The following is a 27299-nucleotide window of genomic DNA, read 5'->3' as shown; positions in this document are numbered from 1 at the left end:
CCCAGATTAAATATTTATTGATGATCTTTCATATATTCCTGCACTTACTTCCTGACACCATGTTATTTTGAGCAAACCCAGGGATCAGATTATTTAATCTGTAAATATTTTATTAGAAAAATTTAAACCAATATCATTATCACACTTACAAATAACAAAAATAATTTCTCAATATACATCCTCACTGTTTGTATTTTCCCGATAACCATAATTGTTAGCAGCTTGTTTGAAATGTAATCTAAACAGGGTCTATACATGGTGATTATTCCATATGTATCTTAAAAGTCTTTTTACACCATGGATTCCCCTTCCATTTAAAAAATTTCTTGCATATATTTTGTTGGGTTGATTTTGTTGATTGTATGGTGTAGTTAACATACCTGTCTTCCATGTTTTCTGAAAATGAGTAATTGATGTCAGAATTTGAATGAAATCCAAGTCTGATCATTTTAGGCAGATGACAATGTCTACTTTCATCAGGAGGCACATGATGATTTTCTCTTAGGTTTATCATCAATTGATAATATTGTAATTAGGATTGCTAAATGATGATATTCTGAGTCTATCACTCTTTCCCATGAATTAGCCAGAATAGTACTTCTCCAGACCTTTTGTCAATATTTCTAAGTGTTTGGTTTTCTGGAGCTTGCTTTCCAGTAGATCTCTCAAGAAACTTTGGGTCCCTGAGTTCTTGTGTATTTGTAACAGTACACAGCTATTGACTTGCTGTAGGTGGGGATGAGGTTCTTCTGGTTACACAGACCCAAAAGTTTCAGTTTTGTTTGGAGATAGGCATCCACTTCCCAAGTCTGTGAAAGAACTGTGCTTGTGCAGCACAAAGATTCTCTGATGCCATTAGTAGGGATTCAGCAAGAAAGCAGAAGAGCAGAAAAGCCAGGTCAACTTTTTCACTGGAAAGACAGGTTGAATGGATAAAAAACTCATGCAATTTCCATGGAAGGCAAAATCTACATTTATTTATTTATTTATTTACATATTTTAAATCTATTACTCCCTTGTTTATTAGCATAAAGGATTGTCATAGAAAAGCCTGGTAGAAAAACTGCTCCTGTTCTTTCTATTATAAGCTATTAGACCTTTGCACTTAGCTTACCAAAGAAAATTTTGTTTCTTTTTATGTTTTGTTTGTTTGTTTTGGTTTTGGTACCAGGGATTTAATACAGGGGAAATTAACCACTGAGTCACATCCCCAGCTCTTTTTCTTTTGTAAAGTTTGAGACAGGGGCTCACTAAGTTGCTGAGGCTGGCCTTGAACTTGCAATCCTCCTGCCTCAGCCTCCCAAGCCACTGGGATTACAGGTGTGTACCACTGCGCCTGACTAGAATATTGTGGAGAGCAGTGAAAGAAGATGGGAGAGCTGTGACTGAGATTAGGGGTCTCTGGTGACCTCATGGCTGTGCAAGCCTGGTGCCTGGGAATGTTTCTGTGCAAGGGCACAGGATACTTAGCTGTTGTGGCATTGCTCTGCATGAGGAAGCTCTGTGCAAGAGTCCTGTCAGCTCTGACCTTGATCTCAGGCACACAGCTCCTCAGAAGGAAGGAATTCTTATGCTAGACAACCACAATGTTTCACCAGCTCCACTTCTCCAGTTCCGACCTGCCTTACAGTAACTTTAAACAATGGACTTTCTTGAGAGCTACACCAAGCTCCTAACATTGCACTTTGCAACTATGGATTGCAACTGTGGAAAAGCTACATAGGATGTCCTAGTTTCTGTAACTTTCCTGAAAACAAAGAATAATGGTTGCATAGTCTTTAACCTGATAATGAAACATATAGATGACTGGCATATCCCTTTAGATTTGCATCTCCATCAGAGAGCAGAGCTCCACATGATCTCAGCTTAATCTTGAAAATCTGTGTCTGTGAATCTTTATTTTCCAATTCCCCTTCACTCCTTGCTGGACTCTGGAGAGTTGGTCCAGCAGGTTGCAATAGAATATATCTTGATGATGGCTATTTTGTATCAATTTTCTCAGAGATGTGATCTGCCTATTACATAGCTTCAATGTTTCAATTGTAGTTTTAAGTTTTCTTGAATTAGAGTGTTTAGTAATTTTTCTAATTGTTGGCTTTGGTGTTCATTTTTGGGAACTCTCATTTACATATGTATGTTGTATCTTCTTTATTTTCTGTGTTTCTCTGGAATCCTTTTAATCTCAAATTGGTTTTCCAAAGTCTTTCCTCCTTTCCCTCTATCTTTTTTAAGATGGTGTTTGAATCATGCCATATCTCTTCTATTTGAATATTCACTCTGACCTTTTTTTTTCTAAAAATTAGAATTTTATGTTGAGTTCTATTTACCTTCTTGTCAAGTCTTTTTGACTCACTTCTTTTTTGAATCTTTCCAATTCTCACATTTTCCTTTCACAGTTTCTATGATTTTCTTAATTTCTTAGGGCTTATTTTGAAATTTTTACTTATTATTATTATTTTTTAATCTGGTTGTGAATGCTTTTCTTCTGGTGTATTTTCATTGTCTGTAGGAACCTTATTAGTTTTCTTATTCTCATGATAATAACTTTGATCATTTTGTTCTTGCTGTTTTAAAAGTTAATTCAATATTCTTGTATTTTTAGGATCATTTTGCTAGTTTTACTGCTCAAGCACACATTCTTTCATTGTTCTCATTAAGTGATAAAAAAAATAAGATCACTTGTTACTTTCTGACATGAGATGTTTCTGTTCAATCCCCTCCTGTTCCCTTAGACTGTAGACTTTCTCTTTAATTTCTTGTGGTTGATCCTGTCCTACTCAATTTGGAATCTCTTCCCAGCAAATTATCCTCAATATAGAGCCTTGTTTTGTAAGGGGACTCAGTTGGTCAGTTAGTGACAATGAAGGGCCTGGTCCCATAGCATGGAATTTCATTGCATTACGGCCTCTTTGGACTCACCCTTGTATTGTGTCATGGAGAACACCCTCCCAGTTTCTCCTGCTCCTCCCAGACTGACCCACTGCACTTCCCAGTGAGTACTTATTGGGGATTAGGTAATTCTCTTCTCAAGGTTATACTCTACTTTGTCTTGTGTGGTTGTTGACACCACATGGATCTTAGAAGCCCTCACTAATTTGTTCTCAGGTGACCAAGTGAGTGTCTCAACACAGAGTGTAACTGCAGGATTGTCCACAATTTTTTTACTTTTGCCAATCCAGTTGCTCTGCCTATTTTAGTGGAATAATTTTGGTAGATTAAAAAAGCAATCTTGTCACTGCTAGTATCTTTTTAGAACATGGCCATTTAAAAACACAAAACAGAGTTAATTGTTCCCCTGGGCCTTTGATTGCTTTGTACCAACTATAAAGTGAAGTTTGCAATAGTGCAGTTTGCAGAGACTTTACAGGCTCATTTTTCCCCTCTTGGAATAGCTTTTCCTGCTTTTTTGATTAGCGAACTCAACTTTGAACTAAGTCTTCATTCAATCATCACCAATCATCACTCAGTCCTCTCTGCTCATAGACCCCTCTTCTCTTTAGTATTAGTTTCCTACGGTTGCTTTAACAAATTGTCACAAACTGGTGGCTTAGACAACATAAATTTATTATTCCCCAGTCCTGGAGGCCAGAAATCTGAGATCAAAGTGTCATTAGGGTTTCCTTCTGAAGGCTATGATCAGGAGTCTATTCCATGCTTCTTTCTCACAGCTTCTCATGATTTGCTGGCCATCCTTGCCATTCCTTGGCTTGGACATGCACCAATCCAATCTCTACCTTTATTGTCACATGACACTCTCCCTATGTCTGTTTCTGAGTGTAATTTTCTCCTATTTTAATCACACGGTCTTATTGGATTAAGACATTTCAATGATCTCATCTTAACTTGTTCATCAGCAAGGACCCTGTGTTATCTCCAAGTAAGGTCACATTCACAGCTACAGAGAGTTAGGACTTCAACACCTCTTGGGGAGGACAAAATTCACCCTTACACTCTTCTATCAATGTTTGATCTCATTTCCCTATGACTTCTCCTTCCATTTAGAGATTTCTCAGTGTGCATCTTACACTCTGACCTTCCCTTGAGATCCAAATTTACATGTGCACCTGCTTTCCAGATCTTCCATGAGTTTTCCTTCTAAGTTTGAACCATCTTCTATACTAGTGATTCACATCACCATCCGTCAAGTCATCTGAGTGAGGCTTGGGGGCATTTTAGGATCCTAATCTTCTTTTCCACCTACTTGATTCAGACTATGTGCTGGAACTTTTATCTCCTTACTATTCTTCTTTTCCCCTGTCTTTTTAAAAGGCTGATTCTCTGGGTTTCTGTTTTGTTTCTGTAACTGAATAACAGTATGACCTTGAACTTAACATCTATCTGCTAGGCAAAATAATAGTATCAATCACACAGGTTGATCTGAGAATTAAAGTAATACAAGTGAAGGACTTATCACAGACCTTGGAAGATGGTAGGCATTCAAAAACTGTGAATTCTAACCATTAATTGACTTTGAAGCCTCTAATGAATTCTTCCTATTGCTTTCATAGTGACCTATCTGTAACAAAAATGGAATCCAATCTCTCCGATCTTAAAAACCTTAATGTCTCCCCACTGCCTATAAGATAAACAGTAAACACAAACAATGTAAATAAAGGTTTTGAAATCTTTGAATTCAACTTTTATGTTCTGACTTTGGCCTGTACCCCATCTTTTCCATATTTTATGGTCTCACCATATTGAAGTACATGCTCCTCCTTGTATATGAGTCTGTACCTTGATACCTTGCTGTGGCTCTTTTGCCCTGGAATGCCTCTCCATGGTCCTGGAATGACCACTAGTCTATAAAGTCAAGTCTCACCTGTTACTCACCTTCTCCTCAGGTAGAACCAGGCATTTTATTGTTTGTGCTCAACTATCTTCATTCAGACTTTAATCAGGGGAAAATAACATTAATTTTGTTTTTATTCACCTGTGTATTAATCTCAAATCCCAGAGTACAAAGTTCCAGAGAGAAAAGAATGTTATTTGTCTGTGTACCTCATTTCTAGGTCAGTTTCTGATAATCAAGACACTCAATTTATATCCTCTTATTGATTCAATGTGTATGTATTGAACACATACAATATTTGTAATTTTGTATATTTAGAAATGGGAAGTCATCAGAGAGTTTTCAACAGGAGAGGAAGGAATTTGACTTGCATTTTCACCAGTATTGGTTGCTGCATTAAAAAATAGCACAAGGTAGGAAGCAGGGGCACTGGCTCAAAGACTATTTCAAAAGTTCAGGTGAGAAGAGATATTGGCTTTTAGGGTAACAGTGCCATTGTGATGGGAAGGCATTGGAGTGGGTACATCCAAGAGAGAGTGTGGACATCATTTGCATTTTGAGTGGTTGGATTAATGAATAAATGCTCAATTTCCTAGCAATTATATAGAAATTTTAAGCCAAAACTTCCATAACATTAGTGAAAAACTCCCACAGAGTCCTTCCTGGGCTGTTGTTTGCAGTTCTCACTTGAGGAGGAGATAAACTCTCAGCTCTTGGCTGCCACTGGCTAAAATTTATAAACGTGGGTTTATAGGTCTGTGACCCACAGGAACATGAACTCTTCCAGCACAATGAAACCTTTATTTTCATAGCACCTTGGACTCAGAATTAACCTGATATTGGTGGTAGGTTTCTTCTTCTGGAAGAGAACAAGTACTTGGCTTCATAGAGTTTCACATAATAAGAAACAAAATCAAGTCTCCCTGTAAGGCACAATGCAGAGGGAAAATACCTATAAGAAAAGGATGGGGGGAAAATGCTATTTCTAGGTTTCAGCTGGGTAGTTTTATTTTTTAAATTATATTAAAATACACTTAACATAAAATTTTTTTGTGGTGGGGTGTTGGGGATTGAACCCAGGACCTTGTGCATGTGAGGCAAGCACTCTACCAACTGAGTTACATTCCTAGTCCAGAATTTGCTATCTTAATAATTTTAATTGTACAGTTCACTGGCATTAAGTACATTCACACTATTGTATAGCCATTCACACCATCCATCTCCAGAAGTCTTTCCCTCTTGCAAAACTGACTCTCTACATTAGAAACAATGTCTCATTTCCTCCATCCTCCTCCCCAGCTCCTGGCAACTGTCATTCTACTTTCTGCCTCTGTAAATTTGACCCCCAGGTATCTCAAATAAGTGGAATCACAGTATTTTGTCCTGTTACAACTGTTTTATTACATTTATAATACTGTCAATGTTCATCTACATTACAAAAATGTGTGTTTTCATCCCACATGGAGTGTTTTAAAACACCTTAATCTCTTCTTGGGAGGAAAGACTTTTATTCAATACAGAAATTCCTTGATAGATCTTGATTGCAAAGAATGAAACAAGAACATGTTCACCAGGAAGGATCCATCTATTAGTCTAAAGTTTACTATGAGGCAGGGGGCAGAGGAAACAAGAGATGATTTTGGAACAGGGAGCTCCTCAACTTTTTCATGCTGAGAATAAAAGCCATCCCCTGTCCTGTACCATACCAAAGAAGCTGAAGACTTGACATGTTCTTTGGCTAACACAGCCTAGCTAAATTCATTTAAGCATATCACCTGGATTTTGTTTCTATTAATTTTGAATAGGTTCTTAGGACCACAGAGAAATGATCTAGCTGCTTCTCCTCAGTTTGATCAAGTTGCATAAAATTAATTTTTACTTTTTACATTGTTTGTTCATTTTTTATGCAAGTGGGTAGTCAAATCAGGCTAGCCGGGATGGTGGCAGGGTCTCTAGCTGAGCTGCCAGTAACAAAATGGTGACTTTAAGCTGGGATTATAATGCTTCCCCATGGCTAGAGGATCCTGGAGGAAGAAACTGGAATGGAATGTCCCTGTAGGTTCAAAACAACAACGACTACCACTACTTCCTCCTGCTTCTCCTCCTTTTTCTCCTCTTCCCTATCTTTCTCCTCCTCCTCCTTCTGTCCTCCTTCTCCTCCTCTTCTCTCCCACTCCTCCTTCCACTTCCTTTTCCTCCAATTGTTGTTGTTGTTATTATTATTATTATTGTTGTTGTTGTTGTTATTTTCCTGGAATCTCCCTTCTTCCCCTTAACCAGAGTTGACTGTCTCTGCTGCTTTGGATAGAATGGGAAAATGAACTTCCATGAATCTGTGGGCCCAACCTTTGGTTGCCCCCTTGTCTTGTCAGCAGTGTACCGCAATCCTCACTCTTCCTTTCCTGTCATTTGGAGCTTTGAATCCAATTTGGGTTTTTTTCTGAAACCAATCTGGAATTCCTTCTTGAACTGTTTGACAGGAAAAATTGGCCTCGTCTTTGACAGGAGTTGTTTGATAGTGCCAATTTGTTTGTTTGGAAGAGACTGAGGTGTAGAGAATGGAGCTACGTGCTTAGGAGATCTCTGTTGTCAAAAGGAATGGTACTAATTCTATCTTGGAGCTCCTTAGAAAGGTTTTGATTATAGCCTGGCCTACACAGCTGAAAGCGCACTCTGATTTAAAGCAACTGTGTTATATGTTTATTAACTTGACAAATGTCTTAACAGAGACTAAAATTTGGTGGTTACAATGACAGAGAATTCCATGTTCCCAAGGATGACTCTTGCTTCAGTCATCAGATGAGTCTCTATCAAAAACACAAAAAAGGACAGAATTCAACCAAAATTGCTGTATTTTAATGTCTTGACACTTCCCTCCCTGCATGATGAATTCACTTTTTGATTTTATATATTTAAAAACTTTTGATTGTCTTTTTCTGCCTATATTATCTGATTTTTTTTCTCTCTGTCTTGTAAGAAAAACTGGGTATTCAAGTTTTACTAATCTGAATCTTTGAGTTCTAAATTTTCTACCTGGCTTCAACTGAGAGTTTTACCTGTGGAAATGCAAACTGAAGATTTGCAGACAGTTTAGGGCTGTATTGGATCAACAGGCTGGCCTTTAAAACTGGCAAATGGTAAATCTAAGCTCTGAAATTTCTTATATGCACCTATTTATATATTGTTTATTTGTAATGGTAACAAATTGGCTAATAGCTAAGACAGCACACCGTTAAGTTAACCCAAATGCCTTTGATTCACATGAATGACTAGTAAATTTGGTAGCATATGGGTCTTTTTTTTTGGTTTGGTTTGGTTTTCCTCTTGTCTGCTAACCAATTGGGATGTTTGTCTCTAGATATTTAAAATGTAATGGTCAATGCTTGCTATATACAACTACTTTTTACGATTTTTACAGAGAAATAGGTCAGACTAATAACTATGCTTAATTTCCATGGGTAATCTAAAAATAGCTGTAAAACAAATTTAATAAATCAGACAGATGTTTATAAATTTTCTATCAATTTTTAGGAAAGCATTAATATAGGTTTTTCCAAATAATATTAATGGTTTCCAAATATGTTTGTTTATATGACCTAATGTCAACAGTCTACAATAAAGTTAAACAATCTCCCCTGTTCTCTGCAGTAGATAAAGTGTTCTGTTTTCCGATCCATCATTTAGATTGGATTCTTGAAAATGTAGCTTTTAAAATTGTTTTATTTTTACAGTGGAACCTAGATTCAGAGCTAAAAGTCTTTGGCTTTTCACACCTGAAATACATTGTTTTGTTTATTTTTTATTAAGTGTATAATGCTTATATTTATGTATGGTATTCATGGTTTGTCTAAAATATTAATTGTTCAATAGATTTGAAAATTCACAAGTAAACCCATTCACCAAAATGTCTAGACAGAGTTTGAACTGAATTCAGAAAAGTTTATAACTAAGTGTTATTTAAAACATGTTGGGAGGATTCTTAAACTGAAAAAAAGTTTAATTTTATTTGGTAGTTTTTCTTTGTTTTGGGTCTGAAATAAGTCAGAGGAAATAACATGATTTTGAAATTGCTAATAACCTACATGTGGTTTACAGTTCTGATTTTGGGAATGGTATCATTTTATAATGAGTTAAAAATTGTGGGGTTTTTGGTTGTTGTTTTTTGTTGTAAATTGATTATCAATCCTAATAGTACTTCCAGAAATTCTCTATCAGAAATTCTGTCTGTATCTTCATTCAGTAGCCCAAGTATTTATTACTCGCATTTCCAGAATTTTGATTATTCTTTATATTGGATTCAAGGAGTATTTGATGGTTGATGAGTTTTTAGACATCAGCTTTTAAACCTGGTTTGCCTGTTTAAGTTAATATTCACAATCCCCTTGTTAGAAAAGTTTCAAGGCCCTAAAGTTGTGATTGTTAAAGATAAAATTGAAAGCCTTTTTACAATTCTCTATAAACTAACATCAGTCCCTTTGCTAACCTAGAGTAAAAATGACTTTATATGATGTTGCTTATAGAACTACTGATGCTTTCTGTTTATGGGTTTATATTTTCTGTACAAATTACCTGGATTTTATTGTTGTAATCATCAATGTGCTTTGCTATGTTTTTAAAATGTCCATCAAGGCTGTTAAATGGATCTTGAAGTATATGTGATGTCAAAAGTCTAGTAATCCTTAAATACTAGAGGAACTTAAAGTAACTTTTAAAATGCATTTGTAAGTAGGTTCCAACAGTTTGCAATGACTAATCTGTTCTTAGAAAAGTTAAAAAATACAACTTAAAGAACAAAGATTTTATGTTTCATCAAGATAATTTCCTATGTTTTCTGTTGATTTTATCAAGTTTTTAATTGCTTACAAATTAAGGTCTGCAAGAAGTTAGAGCTTATCAAAATCTTTATTTGTCCCAAAGTCTCTTTTTGGCTTATAACTCTAGTTAAATGAACTACTATTTTACAATGATATTGTGATCAGCTGACAGATCTGGTTCCATGAGAATGTTATAGGCCACATAGACTCCATTTTTGCTCTGAGACTCCATGCTATGTAGGAAATAAGCTTCTCCCATGGGAACACCCCACATCTGTACCAATCGACAATTGCTTAGCTTCTCCCATGGGAACACCCTGCCTCTGTCCCCATCATCAGTAACTTAGTGTGACATGTTTAGTAACACAAAATGACAATTCTTATGTAATAAAAAACTGTTCTCTTTTGATTCCTATTGCTCCTAAACAATGTACCATGTGAACAGTGATTGTGTGGATGTTAGCAACCATTCTTGTAATAATACAAATTTGATGGAACTACTTTTACAAATAGTTTGGTTTTCTTAGAACAGATAGAAACTATAGGAACTGAACAGATTATATTTATGTTCAAATCTACCGTATGGATTGGATTTGCTTTGCTCTTATAGTTTGTATTTTTCTTTTCTGTTGAAAATTTCTTAACAGTAGACTGCTAGAGAAACTTGCATAAGAACTTATCTTTCATGTTGCTTAAAATTGGCTAAACAGGGGTCTTCTCTTTTAAATTTATTTTTATTGGTGTCTTATAATTACACATGCTAGTGGACTCATTATGCCATACCTGTACATGCACATAACGTAATTTGATTAGTCTCATTCCCCAGAACTTTCCCTTTCCCCTTCCTGCTCCTTCCCTCTGATCCACTTGCTCTACTGATCTTTTCTTCTTCTTCTTCATCATCATCATGTAAATTAGTACAGTATAATTTTATCTATGTATCTATATGTCTATCTATGCAGGATTTATCATGGTGTATTTGTATATGGATGTAACATAATTAGGTTAATTTCCTTCCTCAGTACTTCCTCATGCCCTCCTTTTCTTCCTCCCTCTTTATCCCCTTCCTTTACTCTATTGATCTTTCTTCTATTTTAAATAGATTCCCACCCCTTTTAAAAATACTCCCCACTTTCTGTCTCCCCTCCTCTCACAGAAGAAAACATTCAATACTTGACTTTCTGAATCTGGTTTATTCCACTTAACATGATGTTCTGCAGTTCCATCCATTTTTCAGCAAATGATATAAATTTATTCCTTTTTTTCTTCTGATTATTTTTTCTTATTATTTTTATTTAGCTTTTAATTTTTTTACAGACTGCATTTTGATTCATTGTACACTAATGGGGTACATAATTTCGTTTCTATGGTTGTACACAATGTAGATTCATACCATTTGCATAATCATACATGTACACGAAAATGATGTCTGTCTCATCCCACCATTTTTCATAACCCCCTTCCTCTCATTTTCTTCTACATATTCTAAAGTTCCCCCATTATTCTCTCATTCCCCACCCCACCCCCATTATATATCATCCTCCACTCATCAGGGAAAACATTCGGCCTTTGGTTTTTTGGGCTTGGCTTATTTCACTTAGCATGATATTCTCTAATTCCATCCATTTATTTGCAAATGCCATAATATTATTCTTCTTTATGGCTGAATAGTATTCCATTGTGTATATATACCACAGTTTCTTTATCCATTCATCTGTTGAAGGGCATCTAGGTTGGTTCCACAATCTAGCTATTGTGAACTGACCTGCTATAAACATTGATGTGGCTGTGTTACTGTAGTTTGCTGATTTTAGGTCCTTTGGGTATAAACCAAGGAGTGGGATAACTGGGTCAAAAGGTGGGTCCATTCCAAGTTTTCTTAGGATTCTCCATACTGTTTTCCAAAGTGTCTGCACCAATTTGCAACTCCACCAGCAATGTAAAAGTGTGCCTTTTTTCCCACATCCACGCCAACGTCTATTATTGTTTGTGTTCTTGATAAAAGCAATTCTAATTAGAGTAAGATAAAATCTTAGAGTTGTTTTAATTTGCATTTCTCTAATTACTAGAGATATTGAACACTTCCATATATTGATTAATTGCCTGTGTGTCTTCATCTGTAAAGTGTCTGTCCAGTTCCTTGGCCCATTTATGGATTGGGTTCTTTGTATTTATTCTTTTTTTGTGGCTGAGTAAAACTCAATTGTATATATATACCATATTTTCTTTACCCACTTGTCTGTTGATGGGTGCCTGGGCTGGTTCCATAACTTGGCTATTGTGAATTAATTGCACTGTTATATACATTGGCATGCATATATCACTATAGTATATTGAAGTTAGTTCTTTTGGATAAATAGCAAGGACTGGGATAGGTGAATCAAGGTCCTATTCTTAGACTTTTGATGTATTTTCATATTGCTTTCCAAAGTGGTTGTACTACTTTGCAGTCCCACCAACAATATCAGGTATATCTCCCACCCCCCCATCCTTGCCAGTAATTATTATTGTTATCTGTACTCACATGATTGCCATTTTGACTGGAGATAATCTCAGTGTGGTTTTGATTTGCATTTCCATGATTGTTAATGATGTTGAACATTTTTTCATATATTTGATGGCTCTTATTATTTCTCCCTTTAGAAATGCCTGTTTTGCTTATTTTCCCATTTATTGATTGAGGTTATTTGTTTTGTTGTGTTAAGTTTTTTGAGTTCTTTATTTATTCTGTATATTAAGCCCCCTGTTGGAAGAGTAACTGGCAGAGAGTTTCTCCCATTCTGTAGGCTCTCTCTTTGCACTTTTAATTGTTTCCTCTGTTGGGCAGCTTTTTAATTTGATGCCATCCCATTTATTGATTTATGGTTTTGTTTTTAACTTTAAGGGTCTTATTAAGGAACTTGGTACCCATGCCAATGTGTTGGAGTGTTAACCCCATGTTTTCTTCCAGCAGCTGCAGTGTTTTGGTCTAATTTCTAGGTCTGTGATTCTCTTTGAGTTGATTTCCGTGCACAGAGATAGGTGTCTAATTACATTCTTCTACAAATGGATAACCAGTTTCCCCAGCAACATTTTTAAAAATTCTATCTTTTTTTCCTTAGAAAAGGTCTCTTTAGGCCAATTTCCTTTCAACATTGGACCAGTCAGATCAAAGAATGGACAAGGCTCCCATGATCTGGGACCAAAATGCTTGGCAAATAATCAGCAATATGTTCAGAAGATATAATTCAAAGTTAGAGGAAAACTGCATGGAGTCACTTATTAAACCCCACCAAAAAAATTGCTGGGAGGCTGTGGGAAGAGAGTTCTTACACAAACTAATACAGAAGTCCTTCAGAAATAGGCTGCCTTATACTTCAGAGTTCCTTGATAGGATTTACACAGGATCTGTATCAATCAGGGTTCTCTAGAGGAACAGAATCAACAGGAAGTATGATTATAAAAGGGGATTTATTAGATTGTCTTATATGATTAGAAGCTGGATAGTCCGCAATGGCCATCTGCAGCTGGAAAACTGGAAGAACCAGCAGCTGCGCAGTCCAAGACACAGAAGCCCCAGAACAAGAAGGATCAACAGTGCTACCCTAGTCCAAGACCAAGGCTTCTGGAAACTACCTGGAGAATCACTGGCAGAGTCTGCTTTGGAAGAGTGAAGAAGCGAGAGTCCAATGTCCTCACACATGGAAGCAGCAATCAAGAACCCCTTCAAGAAGAGCTGAGCTTGCTTCTGAACCTGCTTCCTTATGCTTCCAGCTTTTATTCCATCCTATTGGGCGGTGCTGCCCACGCTTAGGGAGGGGCTCCACTTCAGTTCCCATCCCACATTCCAATCATTCCTAGACACGCCCTCATGGACACACCTAGAGACCTCTTAATCATTGGCATGTCTTAATCCAATCAAGTTGACAATTCAAATGAACTATTACAGGATCCAACAATAAACTTACAACCAGATGATGTGGCACCCTAATTCCTTTAAGACTAAGGGATGAACTAAATAGGAAGGGACTGGAGTAGAGAGCTCCTGAATTCCTCAGGCTGAAAATAAAAATTACCCCTTGTCTGAGAGCTGCCCAAAGAAACCAAAAACAGACATGTTCACTGGCTAGCAGAGTCTAGCTAAATCAGCATAGGTACAACACCTGGCTTTTGTTTCTAAATTGCAAACACTTCTGTAAGACCAGCAGAGAAACATCTAGTTGCTTCTCCCCAGTTTAATCAAATTGCATAAAATTTATTTTTCCTTTCTGTATCATTTGCTTATTTCTTATGTGGGTGAACATCTGAATCCAGCCAGCCAGGAGCCGGGCAGTCTATCTAGCTGGGCTGCTAGCAATAGGTATGTGAAGTACCAGGCTGGGGACCCACTCATCCTCTCACTCTTTAAAATTAACTACAGGGAAAGAACATTCACAGACATTTCACTAAAAATTACCTGAAAGGATATATAGCATAGTATAGAACAAAAAATGGTTAAAACTTATGCCCAACAAGGATCTATTAATCTAATTAGAGTAACTTCTATTCATCCTACAGTTGTCCCTTCATATCCCCAGATACCAAAATCTGTGTATGTTCAAGTCCCTTATGTAAAATGACATAGTATTTGAATATAATCTATGCACATCTTCCTGTATATTTAAGAAAAACTATCTACATATTCAGTTCAATCATATTTTTCCTGATATTTTTGATCCACTGTTGGTTGAATCCACAGATGTGAAACTGTGTATATTGTTCAGGCAAAAGATAGGTTAAAATACTACTAATGTAGTGTGTGTGTGTGTCTCCATACACAAAATACAACTTAGAATGCTAAATACTCAAAAATTAAAGTGTTGACCTCTGAGTGTTGGACAAATGGATTCTTTATTGTGGTACACTTTCAGGGGGCTGAAGTTTAAGTACCAAAAGAGCTTTCCTATTTTATTTGTTTTGTTTTGTGTGCTGGGGATCTAACCCAGGGCCTCACGTATGCCACACAAACACTTACACAGAACCACATATTTTAGTGGTTTTTAGTATTCATATTTTAAAGTATTTTATATACTTTGTAAAATTGTCGTCCAGAAAGACAGTGCCAATTGGCAGTGTCGGGGTGTACTTATTTCCTTAAGAGCTCCTCCTCTCAGAGTGCAAAGCCTGTGGACAATCATTCTATCTCTGTGTCTAATTTATCATCTATCTGTCTAATCCCTATCATCATTCACCCAGCTGGTCCATCGGATGTTTCATATTGCATCATAACCATGTGACTGTGGTGGGAAGAGGAGCATGGCTGATGTGGAGACCCTGAAAATCACCCTTTGTACACTTGAATATAGAAGTCAAGCCAACTAGTCTCCTTGGCCTCTGTGTTAACATTATCTCACTAGAAAAGTCCTTCTTCCTTCTGACTCTCATAGCCACTTCATCTCTGAGCTGGAATTTTCCTATATGAAGGTAAGGCTGGTGGTATCTTTCTCTCAGTTTGCTGTGAGGGTTAGGTGAGAGGATGTGCCTCACACTTGTGCTTGATAAGTGATGGAGATGTTGCTGTGTGCTGTGGCTATTGATGTTCTGGGTTTATCTATAATGCTTCTTTTATTTTATTTTACCTTAGTAACCAAAGGTGATTTTAATGCCTTCAGTTCTCATTAGGCATTTTGTTCTGGGTAGTGTTTCTGTCATATTGGATTAGATTAGTGTGGCAGGCAGGATATGGCCTTTGGCTGATCCTGTAGAGGGGAAGATGATAACTGTCACTACCTACTAAGAAACAAGATTTCTAGACTTTTTGAGAATAGGGAATCCAGGCTGGGGTCCAGGTGGGGTGGAGGAGGTGCTAATTAGGGTTTCCTTCCTTTAAATTCTGATTTTCTGGGTTGGTGAAAAATAAATAATCAGGTCTGCAGAGATTATCAGTGACCAGGGAAGTGCACAGTAAGGCAAAGTTTCAGTTTTTTTAAATACTCATACAGATGGCAGGGAAGGTTCACAGAAAGCCCTATTTACAGTTAAAAATTTAGCATAATTACCAAAGACTATCATTTAAGAAGGGAAAAAAAGTTTTAAAGCTTTGCCATCAAGGATGAAATATGCTAGAGCAATAGAGAACAGTAGATTAAATACACAGCTCTCATCAGTGCTAATGGGAGATGTTCCCGATAAAAGCTCTCTCTGAAATGTCAATGTGCTCTGCCTCCTCCTTGGAGGTAAACACATCCACAAGACATTTGCTTTCCTTACTGTAGGACTGATTCATTTTCTGATAGGGTCACTTTTATTACTTATTGCCTTGGGAATCATGCTAGTGGAAGGTATAGTTTTCCTTACATCAGAAAAGGTCACCAGGAATTCTGCACCAACTCTAAACATGATCTCAACCCAACTTCATTTTGATTTTGTAATTTCCTCAGTACTGTGGAAGATGTGCACAGGAATATACTGACATAACCTCCACCCTGCCTCATGCACAGACACCCACACATAACCTACCCCATCACAATACAGACACAAAACACTCAGAAAATATTCTGAAGATTTAAATTGCATTGAAATTCTCAGCTTCTTTTAATCAGTATGTTCCAAGTGCAAAAAGCAACCCAGACTAAGGTCACAACCTCCCGTGTTGCTAACTTTAGAAAGAAACAGTATGGCAAAAGTGATAAACTTGGAGAGGGGGAATTCCAAACTTCTGATGTGTGAACTATTACATAGCTAGTATGTGTTTAAATCAAAGTTTAATGTGATTGAGATCATCTTCACATTACTGAGGGGACATGGGATGTATATATTCATGTTCCAGATAGTCATATGTATGATAAACACTTTGGTCCTTAGTAATTGATCAGTGTTACATTAACTGCTGATATATCTGTGACTGAATCAGAAGACATTAGTAGCTATGAGGACATTATACATATATTCTAATATTGAATTTTCTTCATTATCTTACAGCACATTAAATAATTTAGCTGTTAGCAGTTGTTAGCTTCACATCTGAAAAAATACAGAGTAAGATCTGTGTGGAAGAGCTTTAAGTAAATAACATTAATATACAGTAATTCCAGCAAGAGGTACTTTCTTCTGTTGCCTGGATACAAAACTCTACACTAAGCATGTATATATATGTGAAACCTCAACAGTAGGTACTGTTAAGTAACACAATTGTATGATTTGTCATCTTACAGAGCTCTCTATTGGGTATGTTAAACATCCACCATAGCCAGCACAGTGGAACATACCTGTAATCTCAGCTATTCAGAAGACTGAGGCCAAAGACTCATTTGAGCCCTGGGGTTTGAGACCAGCCTGGTCAACATAGTATAGCCCATCTCCACAACACCATGGTAACAACAACAACAAAAACCCCAAATCTTACATCGACAACAAACCTCATAGCACTTTAATACAGCATATCAAGTTTCTGCCATCTCTATTCTATGCCAAATAACAGTAATTATGACACAAAGTTCTGTTCTACATTTCTATGGTAGAGAAGTTTCTAGTGTCTGTTTATTAAGATTAGATTCTGCATCATCCCTAAATAAAAGGGGGACAGTGAAACACTTGCTGGATGCCCCTTTCTGTTTCCAAAAATGTAGTAAAGTTAAGGGAACAATCACAGCAAGCCTGGACCAGAAAGTTCAGATACACATTATCTTCAAGGACACTGGCTTTCTCTTATGCACACTGAGAAGTAGGGCAACTTAGTATTATCTGTAGAAAGCTACTTTCTTGCATGTACATCAGGACAGTTGCTCCTTGAGATGCTGGTCATATATGCAAGCTAATATTGATGATGTTTCTGCTTTTTCAGTCTAATATATAAAATCCCTTTCTTAGTGGTAACTGGCACAGAATTGAGAGCAATGTGGAAAGGATGCTTGTCACTCATCTAGCCGGTTGTCATTGGACAGAATGCCATGAGGGAGAGGGAGCATAGTTTAGCAAAGCACTTAACGGACAGAGGAGCTGTTGGATCTATTGCCACCAAACTCTTCTTAGAGAAGTCACTGATCTATTCTCAGTTTTCTCAATAAATCACATGGCTCACAGGCCATCTCTGGGTGCTGCAAAGTTGGCTTTGGAGCAACTTATCCCACTGTCCTGGTAACAACTGGGCTGTGAAAATGACAGATTCTATTTCCCATTAATCATCTAAAAGAGTGGAATATACAAAAATAAGTGTATATGCTAAGAGGAAGACAAGGAATGACCTCATCTTCCATTTGACACCAGCATTAGGGATTACAGCCATATGAGTACAATTCGGGTTGCCCCTACCTCAAGAGGACCTGAATGAGCTGTCACTCCACACTCCAGAGCTTTCCCACTACCTGTTGTCATTGTCAAGCATCTGGTTGTGCCACATCTCACAGGAGGCACAAAAACTCTCCCAAAACAACTTGTGTGTTTGCAGTTTTGTGTATGTTATAAATATTCTTTATAAGAAAAGAGACACAGGACAATATATTCAGGATCTTCCCAGAAATCCTTGAACCTGACCACTTTTCCTCCTTCAACACAGTCTTTCTTTCCTCCCCAAGGATAACACTCCTCTCAAACTAAGAAGGCTTGACTTTCTCTGCATAGTCTTGACCCATATTCTGTATTTCGGATGCATATATATCTTACTAGACAGAAAATAATCAGAATTAATTTGAACCTCAAAGAACAGTACTCTAGTAGCTACATATCATGGTATACAGCATCATAAACTTGTACAAAATAAAGTCATACTTAGTTGGCACCTCATCTCTGATAAAAGTGTCTTTTAATTGATCTCATTTGCATTTTTCTGTGAAAATAAAATTTATCTATGGGAGATGGTTATTGCTATCATTTGGATCTTACTGGTTCCCAAAGGCTCATGTTGAAGGCATAGTTGTCAGTCTGTGATGCCATTGGGAGGGAGAAGAACTTTTAGGAGCTGGGGCCTAGTGGAAGGAAGTTAGCGCATTGGGGGTGTGCACTTGAAGGAGATGCTGGGACTCTGGCCACTCCCTGTTTTCTGCTTCTCAGATGCTCTACCATCCACTCACCACTCTGATGCTCTGCTTCACTACAGGTCCCAAAACAATGGAGTCAACTGATCATGTTCTGAAATCTCTGAAACTTAGCCACAATAAATTTTTCCTCCTTTTAGGTTGTTTATCTCAGGTATTTTGTCACAGTGATAGGAAGCTGACTATCAGTCATTTTTGTTTTGTTTAATTTTCAAACATAGTTCTCATTAAGATATTAATTACATACTCTTTTCTCACACTGAAAGAGAAAAAAAAAATGATAGTTTTTTTTTCTCTAGTAAGTAATTTCCCCTGTAATAAGTAGTGTGCCCAGGACCTTTTGGGCAACTTGGTATATCTGACTGAGATAGGATAAAAGGTTCTTGAATGTGGAAGGAAAGTTCTTTATTCAGTAATGATACTTCATAGTGACTGCACCTATCCCTCAGGAGAAAAAAAAAGACATATTTACCACAAAATTATTTTTTGTGGAGGTCCCATAAACTAATATTCTATTATTATTATTATTATTACTATTATTATTTTTATTATTATTATTATTGGTATTGGGGATTGTTTGCAGGAGCACTCTACTATTGAACTTCATCCCAGTTCTTTTTATTTTTATTTTTGAGACAGGGTCTCACCAAGTTGTCCCCACAGGTCTTGAACTTGCCATCCTCCCATTTTAGTCACACAAATAGCTGGGACTATAGCTGTGCACCACTGCACCCAGATCATGCTAATATTTTAGTGGTAAAATGTGAATCAAAATGAAGAAGAGACCTGGAGCAAATACAGCGATGATTACTATTTGACATAATATTGACACAGTAAGTAATCCAAGCCCTGAAATGAAATTGGCAGAAGTGAAATTGGCAGAGATTATTAACCACACTAAACACGAGGTTAACAGAATATTTGTTCTTATCACTCAGGAAATAGTGATTGTGATCGAATTAGAACTTTCATTCTAAAACTCATTCTTTGATTTTATGACAAATAAGGAAAGTGCCTAGTGTATGTGTGTATGTTTACCATGGTTTATTCTTTTTAAAAGTTAAGATGTTTTGAAGCTTTTTAATGCTTGATGTTAGCAGACCTATGGACATTTGTAGTTTTCAAAGACAACTGAAAAATCCATAGGCCTGAAGCATCAGACGCATTGTGTCTATAGTGTGGCTAAGTAGGGAAGGGGGACATGGGAAGGAGAATAATAGTCCAGGTGTTCTATGTCCCCAGTGGCCCCAGAGTCCTGTCCAAAGTGTCTACAAGAAGATGCATATTATAAACATTGATTTTATCAGAAAAAAGCTGATTTCAAAGTTCTTAGAGTGCTTTGAGTGTCTTCGGCCACATCCTCCTCAAGGTACTAGATCTTGCCTTAATGTTTTGAGCTGCTCGGGTCAAAATGCAATAATTTTGCATTCTTTTTAAGGTATTTGATCACTATCCACATGATCATCTATATAATTTTATTAATTATTTATCCCTTCATTCATTCTAGGGGAAGAAACAAATCAAGAATCTTGGCAAAATCAGACAATGTAAAATATAGTGCCTTTGAAAGATGAGAAACAAAAGAACCCAAGGTCTATGTGTTAGATTTTCATTGCTGTCACCATAATATCTGACAAGAACAACTTAGAACATTTTTATTTTAGAGGATTTCAGAGGACTTAGTCCATGGTTGACTGACTCCAAGGCATAAACACCCATGAACAAAGGGCGTGGCAGAGGAAAGTTGCTGAGCTCATGAACTCGTGGCAGTGAGGAAGTGGGGGGAGAGAGGGGCCAGGGATAGATATAGTCCCCAAGACCATGTCCCCAGTGATCTACTTCCTCCACTTTCTTACAAATGACACCCAGTAGTCCATTCAAATTATTAAACATCAAATGAATTAATCCACTGATGAGATTACAGCCCTCATTGACTAAAAGTCACATCTTTAAACCTTGTCACATTGGAGACTATGCTTCAACACATGAACTTTTGGGGGAACATTCTAGATTCAAATCATAACAGTCCTAATGAATTGCATGTAAAATATTTTAATGCTTGTGATCACAAAGATTGTCTTGTGAGCAACAGTGTCCCTTCTCTGGCACCTTATGAGATCCTCAGATTTCACATTTCATAGAAACCATGAGTTTTGCCACAGTTTGCAAGATCCTAAGAGAAGAACAGTAAATGTCTGTCTGCTCCAAGCCCACATCTAACAGTTTGCTCTAGAGTTTACAGTAGTTTTACCCTGGGTGCCTAATTTCCAAGAGTGGGGCACTGAAAGATCCTAAGGGTCGAATTTTCAGTTCAGCAGGAAGAAAGCCAAGAACTTCCTGGACTGAGCTGCATTGGCCCTGAGACTGCAGTGCTCCTGGGAATGGCTCTTACATAATCCATGACACAGAGAAGCTAGGGGAGATAATCCCAAGAAGGTGGAAAGAAATTTCAACATGATTATTCTGTTGTTCTTTTGTTTGGCAATCTATGTTCTCAACAGGTTTTAATACCCCATGGAAAATTGCCATACCACAACTGGATGTAAAGGTATGGTCAATGGACTGTGAAATAACAATGTACTAAACATGGTAAGGGACTGGATCATCTTTCCACCAAACAGTCTGACACCACACAGAATCCTTTCTGGGAAACCTCAGTCAAAGCTTTGTCATCACCTACCAAGTTAATTACCATGAAGACTTTACACAAGCTGGGTACGGTGGCACACACCTGTAATCCCAGTTACTTGAGAGGCTGAGGCTGGAAGATTGCAAATTTGAATTTTGCTTGGGCACACAGTGAGTCCTATCTTGAAAGGAAATTAAAAGTTTTCCCCTGGGAATTGTGCCTACATATACAGTTCAATGATTCCAAAAGAAAGTCTCCTTTTTTCATTTGTCCTTTCATTCATTCAACATTTATTGAGCACTTATTTGGCAATGGCATTTATCTTTACTCTGTGACTATAGCAACAAATGAAATGGGGGGAAGAAGGCAAATAATAAACAAGGTAAGTGCAAAGTAAAATTTATACACTCATGCTAAGTATTAAGGGTAGAGAGCGTTGAAGTGATTGATTTAGACCATACAGTCAGGGAGATTCACTGGACAGATGGAATCCCAAAGCAAGGAGAGGAAGCAAGCCCTTTTCACTTGAAATATGAGGAAGAACATTCCAGGCAAAGTGAACAAGAGGCACAAGACCCTGAGGGGATGAGCCTACTCCGTTCGAAGAGAATCAGACCAAGGTGGTTAAGTAGATTGATTAGGGGACTAAACAGAAGACCAGAGAGGAAATGGGATGATCTGATTGAAAATGGGATGGTCTGATCATGTAGACCTGGACACTGGATGGACTATAAAAGTGAGAGAAGAATAAATTTGAAAAGGTGATGGGCATGAACAGGATTCTTGGGTACCAGTGCAGGAATGGAATAAAGAAGCAATTATAGATCAGAGAAGCTATTGCAATAACTTTGGCAAGTGATGATGGTTGTTTGGACCTGGCCAGTAGCATAGAAAATTAGACAATTCTTGGGTATTTATTTTGAAGTCAGAATCAGTGGTTTTTGCAGCCATAGTATATGTTATGTGTTATATGTAATCCCTATGGAAAATGTGGGTGTGAGAAAAGAGGAGGCAATGTTGAATTTATAACACTTGGTCGAAGCTACTGGGAAAATGGAGTGACATTACCTGAGATGGGGCAAAATAGGTGAGCAAATGAGCAGATGATGAGTTTACATATTTTAAGTTTGAAATGATCTTAAATATGCAAGCAGAGCTTTTGACTAAGCAGTTGGATTTATGAGTTCAGGATGCAGGTCTGGTCTAGTGGATTGTTTGGGAAACATGACAGTATTTAAAGCTGTAAAACAAGATGAGATCACCCTTACTAATATTTCCAATTGTTATAAGCTTGGTGCACATCTGTACTAGGAGTGATTAGATGAACGAAAAGAGAGAGCATTTTATTTCAAAGGGCATTATGCCTAAATGCATCAAGTGGCTGCAGGGATAGGGAATCCTGCTACTCTTAAGGAAATGTGTATGCTCAGGAGGTCTCTTCCTTTCCAAATCTAGGAGTGGGAAAATGGGGTCTTCTGCCTGCCTACGGAGGCAGTAGTGTTATTTTCAATTCTTACAAGAACATTAAATGCTGTGGACTTGAAATTAACTTGATAATAATGTTTTCATGGTGTCTAAACCTAGATGCCATTTTGAGCACTTTTTTTCTCAGTTAGTAAGCTAGTGAAAATGGCACAGCTATCTTCAGAAAGTTCTTTGTAGAGTACCCAGAAATGGCTGGGCTGCCCCTTAACTGAAAAGGGAGCAAAGGAAATGAAGCACCCAGGGCTCCATCCTGGAAACTCTGAGTTGAGATGTTGATGCCATGCCCATAGCCCTTGGCACTTATACTCTGGTACATGCTGAGGGTTTTGTCTTGGCCCATATGCAAGGTGACTTGGAAGAACTGGGGAATTCATGCTCTGGGAGCAACCCTCGGCCAACGACAAGTGGGAATGAGAGGATCAGTACCTCAGCTGCCCCACCCATCAGGTAATGTAATTTTGAATTGTGTTGAGCATTGTCTCAGAGTCCCCAGTGGGCTTCAGTTACATGCGCCTCTCAGTGGTGACCTGCTTATTAACACATACTGTTTAGTCTGCCTCCCCTTCCTTCCTCTGCCTTCCCTCCACCCTGCTACCAGCACTTCCTGGGGTCACCTTCAAATAAATGTCTGGCACATAAATCCTTATTTTAGTTACATCACAGGTTCCCAGAAGCATCCCCAATGATGTATTTTCTTCCTCTGAACATAAGTCCTCCAAAAATACCACTGGCATTATGTCAGTGCCATGCTTGGAAATGCCAAGATGGTTTCCATTTTGCCAATGTCTTGATTCTTCTGCATTCTGCAGATTGCCTTGTATTAGGTCCAAATTCAGAGGTTATCTTATTGTACAGCAATGCAGGGTGACCCATGGAGACCACTCTCCCTTGGATCTACATGCTTATTGTGTTTCCTTCCTTGGTGACTGCTCTCTTCACAAAATGCCCACGTGCCATTCTTCCCTTAACTCAAGGCTTCCTTAACTACTGTTGTTAGTGATTCTTAGACCCTGAGATTCTATTTCATCGTTCACTCAGCAACAAAAGTTTTAATATCCAGTGTTTTTTCATGAATTAAAAAAAGAGATTTTATTGTGCATGCTAACTGTTATCCATTGTAGGTAACTGTTGAAAAGAATTCTTTGCTGACTTTTGAGACCCCTGGCATCAGTAAGTGGCACATGACACTGATGAGTGGTGGACAGTGAAACAAGGGATTGCTTGACTCACTTCATGTGCTGTTTAGTCTTAACTCTCTCACTGGAATATAAACTCCTGATGCATTAAGTCCCATCATCACGATGTGAGACACATATAAAAACTTAAACAGAACAACAAATATACTACTTATGGTAACCTTTGAAATCAATATTGTTTTTAGAGTTCTATTCTTTGGAGAAAAGTAATAGGTGAATGATTAGACATTTTTTCATACATATATATTTACTTATATTTTCATAGATACTTATATATGTGGAAATACATATGAAGGATACATAAACCCTAAACTATGACTTAAAATAATTTTAATGCACTGTGTCAATTTCAGAGGCATGTTGGCAGAACTGAACACTTGGGCCTTAATGGGTACGGGTAGTGATTCTATAGTTTTCTTCATCCTTGCGTTTTGTGCTTATCCAACTTATCATTCAAAACTTGTATATGGTAATCTAAATTTAAATTGAAATATGAGGATCAAAGTCCCTCTTATGTCTCTGTCTCCTCTCTCACACAGACCAGTGTCAAGAACCCCTACACCACCATTCACCCCCAAAGCAGAGCTCAAATCTTACAGTTAACTATGTGTGCCATCAAAAATGAAGGATTTTAGGGACCGGGTTTATAGCTCAGTGGCAGAGCACTTTCCTAGCAAGTGTGAGGCACTGGGTCCAGTCCTTAACACCACACTAAAATAAACAAAATAGGAGCATTCTGTACAGCTACAACCACAGACAATTTTTTTTTTTTTAAAGAAGGATTTTAAACCATTTTTTGTTCTGGTCTTTGAGTATTCTGTTATACAGACCTTCATCTTGTGGCATTTCATATTTTATTATCAACTAGTCCTTCTTAGACAATTTTCTTTAAAATTACAAAATCAATCAAGAAAAAATAGGCATGTCCATGCATTCTTTTGGGATGTAATTTGAACTGTTCTGGTCATTTAGGTACTGGAATTTTACATTGTGCTTTGGAGTCAATTCAGCAACATCAGTGGTTCAATAAGACTTGATTTTGTTTTTTTAGATCAGAGGAAAATCCAACTGATTTCATGCTTTATTTAGAGGATGACTTTAGTTGAGAAAAAATAATAATAGCAAAATTCTAGCACATGATTATATCCTTTTTCTGAACTTCTATTGTAGATTATAGAAATATGGTTCATAATAATGTATTAAGTAATAAAACCAGTGTAAGATTAATTGAAATTTATAGGGCAGCTTTTCTTAATTTACTGTCTAGCATACAATTTTTAGCATGCTGCATAAATAACAAAAGACTGCCTACATCCTTCTGTTGCTTTACCATAGCCCAGTATATTAAAATGAAATGCACTGACATTAAAAAAGTAGATACCATGTCACCCAGCCCCAGACTTTCAACTTGGCTTTGAATGGCAGCTAAGGTCAGTTCAAGGAGCTTAGTTGGAGAGGTACCTGTATGTGAGCTGTTTCAATTTTGCTCTGTCATTCAGCTTTCCAGAATGACCACACAAGATCAAGCAAAGAGAATTAGCAACAAATTTCTGCCTAACACATGGGAGTACTGGGTAAAATGTTTTAGATGTTCTCTTAGTCTTCATAGAAGCTTTATGAAGGTGCTGTTATTTACTCCCACAGGTCTATGAGGACTAGGTCACATACATAGGTCGCAGTGAGCAGTGGAGCTGACCATAGACACCATTTCTATGATACCATGCAGCCTCCAAAATTCATGGTATCTTGACACAGTCCTACCCACTTCCACTCCTTAGTTATCTACAACCTCAGGTTTCCAGTCTAGAAAAATGTCTAAATTGCCACTTGGTCTGCTTATAATAAAGTGTTATTTTGATCAGAACTACCTAGTCCCTGTAGTATGGAGTTGAACTTGATACACCATGTGATTCAGAGCAGCCTTTAAAATGTTGGTTTCCAACAGGCAAGGTTGGGAGTCCTGCTATGAATTCTAACACCCATTTATCTGTCCATCAATGGCAGCATGAAACAGTTTGGTTTATTTATTGCTTAACTTTATCTGGAAAAATCTCAAGAATTGTCCAAGCAGTCTTAACTTTAAGATACAATCACAATCAAGGATATTTTTTCTTGAGCACTTTTAATTGTCTAAATAAATCCCAAATAAAAAAGAAATCAGACCCTAGGGTTTGGTCCAGTTGAGAAGCTCAGACTTCAAATGCTGACCAGAGAGTGAGTGCACTTAATTCCCTTGCCTGCAAAGTGCTCTGCCTCTCAGCCTCAGTTCAACTTTATTTCAGTCATTTCTAAGTTGCATAGGTATGATCTGACAGCACCTTACCATACCAATTTCAGTCTTTACTCCTGCTTTTACCCCAGGACTTTTCAATAATACCATAGAAATGCAAAGGTGTTAACCCAGTGGAACACTTCTTGACCAGGGAGAATGGGAGGAGTCATTAGATAAATGGTCCCTTCTTCCTTTCTGAATGTGTCCAGTTTCCTCCCACAGTGGTGACCAGCTTGTCAGTGCACTCTGGGTTGGTCACCCCTCCCTGTTTGTCTCTCAATCCCATTCTCTGGTATTCCAACCACCAAACTAAAATACATGCATACTAGTTCTTGTCTTGGGCCTTGCTTTGAAGTGACCCAGGTTATGAGGTTTACCATGAGTAAATCTACAATTTTAATTTTCTCATTGAGATTCTTAACAAGAGAGGGAACTAGGAAAACAACAGTTGCCCAAATTAAAGATGCAAATTTTAAAACAAAATTTGAGTGAGCAATTAGCATTTTAAAAATCAGATTCTTTTTTATTTTTAAGAGCAGATTCCTCTCATATCCATGTGACTTTCCCTTTTCACAACGCCTGACAAAATTCTTACATTTTTAACTTATTGCTCAATTAACTTTGTCGTCCAGGGCATGCCGAATCGGCCTATTTCTGTAATCACTTTTTGTTTGCAGGCCGCGTAGGCAGGAGACAATACAGGAGACATGCTGTTCACAGCAAAAGGAACACACTTCCCATTGAAAATGGCAGCAAAGCCATCAAACATCACACGTTTGACTTTCTTATAACACAGCAAGGAAAATACTCTGTTTTTCCTGTCAAGTATAAGAACTACGTTTTTATTCTCTGAGGGGCCACGGGTTCTGAACTGAGAAAAACTAGCAAAGGTCTCTGGAAAACCTTCATCCAAAGGTTTGCCCCTCCCATGGCTTATCAGTTTCCTCCCTCTCCCGTTTCTCCCCTTTTTCCCTCTCCCTTTCGCTGGCCTCTCTTTTTCCTCCCCCTCCATTTTTCACTAACTTGTCCTTTGTGTACGTTTTCCCAGGCATAAATTGGTAAGGGTAACAGGAGTGAAAGATACAGCCTGAAGCGTTTCTGAGCAAATCTCGAAGACGAAAGTA

General features: G+C 37.6%; 1 protein-coding gene across 4 annotated transcripts in view; it reads right to left on the bottom strand.

The window, feature by feature from the left end:
- The window catches only part of XKR4 (XK related 4), a 431016-nt gene that overhangs the window by 165501 nt on the left and 238216 nt on the right, over positions 1-27299 (bottom strand). The gene's annotated exons all lie outside the window — the stretch shown is intronic.

This window comes from Sciurus vulgaris (assembly GCF_902686455.1).
Source record: "Sciurus vulgaris genome assembly, chromosome: 1".
Lineage (NCBI taxonomy): Eukaryota > Metazoa > Chordata > Mammalia > Rodentia > Sciuridae > Sciurus > Sciurus vulgaris.
Note: the sequence above shows the minus strand (reverse complement) of the source record. Positions and strands in the feature narration are given on the sequence as shown.